Genomic DNA, 2512 nt, shown 5'->3' with positions numbered 1-2512 from the left:
CTGCACATGCAGGGATCCGTCCAACTCGCACAAACCGAACACAACTCACGCGCCACGACGTACACTGTGCACCAGCCCCCCAAAACGAATCACCCCCCGAAGGACTAAGAAGCCCGACGAACGCGCGAAAACATTTAGAGAGGCCGAGCAAGCACCGGTTAGCGCGAATGCAAATAACAAACGCAACAGGCAAATTTCGAGGGACATACTTTTCGCAACAAGCTTCCACTAGGAAAGCATAGGCAACTCGTTCGAACGTCAAAGCCAACCAAATGGCAATTACCCGAGGGACACGCTTTTCGCAAGGCACCTTCCACTAGGGAAGCGCAAGCAACCCGAAGGCGAGTCGAAGACAACCCGAGGGACATGGAGGAATGCACCAGTGGAGTTCGCTGCACAGGCAGGGATCCGTCCAACTCGCACAAACCGAACACAACTCACGCGCCACGACGTACACTGTGCACCAGCCCCCCAAAACGAATCACCCCCCGAAGGACCAAGAAGCCCGACGAACGCGCGAAAACATTTAGAGAGGCCGAGCAAGCACCGGTTAGCGCGAATGCAAATAACAAACGCAACAGGCAACTTTCGAGGGACATACTTCTCGCAACAAGCTTCCACAAGGAAAGCACAGGCAACTCGTTCGCACGCCAAAGCCAACCAAATGGCAATTTAACCGAGGGACATGCATTTCGCAAGGCAACTTGTACAATTACCCGAGGGACATGGCATGCTTGCCAAGGCCGTGGCTTGGCATGCTTGCCAAGGCCGTGGCTTGGCATGCTTGCCAAGGCCGTGGCATGACATGCTGCTGGCCAAGGCCGGGCATGCCATGCTGCTGGACAAGGCCGTGGCAAGGCATGCTGATGGCCGAGGCCGTGGCAAGGCATGCTGATGGCCGAGGCCGTGGCAAGGCATGCTGATGGCCGAGGCCGTGGCAAGGCATGCTGCTGGCCAAGGCGTTGGCATGGCATGCTGCTGCTGACCAAGGCTTGGGCTTGCCATGCTGCCGGCCAAGGCCGCGGCATGGCATGCTGCCGGCCAAGGCCGCGGCATGGCATGCTGCCGGCCAAGGCCGCGGCATGCCATGTTGCTGGCCAAGGCCGTGGCATGGCATGCTGCTGGCCAAGGCCGTGGCATGACATGCTGGCCAAGGCCGGGGCATGGCAAGCTGCTGGCCAAGGTCGTGGCATGGCACGCTGCTGGCCAAGGCCGGGGCATAGCACGCTGCTGGCCATGGCCGTGGCTTGGCAAGGTTGCCAAGGCCGGGGCATGGCGTGCTGCTGGCCAAGGCTTTGGCATGCCATGTTGCTGGCCAAGGCTGTGGCATGGCATGCTGCTGGCCAAGGCTGTGGCATGGCATGCTGCTGGCCAAGGCCGTGGCATGACATGCTGGCCAAGGCCGGGGCATGGCATGCTGCTGGCCAAGGTCGTGGCATGGCATGCTGCTGGCCAAGGCCGTGGCATGACATGCTTGCCAAGGCCAGGGCATGGCATGCTGCTGGCCAAGGCTTTGGCATGCCATGTTGCTGGCCAAGGCTGTGGCATGGCATGCTGCCCTAGGCCAACGTGCCACCGCCACCGCCGCGGGCCGCCACTCGACGCATCCCGTGCTTGGCTATGTAGTTTCGATGCCACAAGCCAATGCCACAAGCCAAGCGATGGCATGTGCCAAGCGCCCGCCTAGGCATAGGCGTGGCCTGTGGCCTGGCCATGCTGGCCAGCCTTAAGGGAGGTGCCCCCCCCTTATAATAGCCTGTTAAGCCCTTTTCAATCTGGCAGGAGGAAACATCAAGCATGTTCGAGGAGTCATAATGGGGTTTTTTTAAAAAGTAATGGTTTTTTGCCAAAACTTTCAACATGAAAGTTGTATGAAATAATTTAATACACCATAAAAAAAATTATAAAAAAATATTTGGCCACCGGAATATTTTATTTTAATTTATTTCAATTTTAATACTTAAAAAATAATAAAAATTACTAAAAATACTCAAAAAATTCTAGAAAAATTCCAACAATTATAAGATGAGGCACTAGTAATTATAGTAATTTTTTTAATTATTTTTTTATTTTTAATTTATTTTATTATAATTTTTATGAGTAAATAAATAATTAAAAAGCCCGACGAACGTGCAAAAACTCTTAGAGAAACCCAGCAAGCATCGGATAGCTCGAATGCAAATAACAAACGCAACAGGCAACTTCCGAGGGACATACTTTTCCCAACAAGCTTCCACTGGGGAAAGCACTAGCAACGTGTTCGCAAGTCAAAGGCAACCAAACCGGCTATTACCCGAGGGACAAGCATTTCGCAGGGCAACATATACGTAAGTCAAAGCCAAACCAAATGGCAATTACACGAGGGACAGGATTGCTTGCCAAGGGCGTGGCATGCGATGTTCTAGCCCAAGGCCAAGGCACGCCACGCTGCGGGACAAGGCCGTGGCAAGACATGCGGCTGGCCTTGGCCTTGGCATGGCATGCCGCCGGCTTTGGCTGGGCTGCGTTGGCC

Source organism: Camellia sinensis, unplaced genomic scaffold (genome assembly GCF_055761805.1).
Source record: "Camellia sinensis isolate YWXY unplaced genomic scaffold, ASM5576180v1 Unanchor6, whole genome shotgun sequence".
NCBI classification, from domain to species: domain Eukaryota; kingdom Viridiplantae; phylum Streptophyta; class Magnoliopsida; order Ericales; family Theaceae; genus Camellia; species Camellia sinensis.
Note: the sequence above shows the minus strand (reverse complement) of the source record.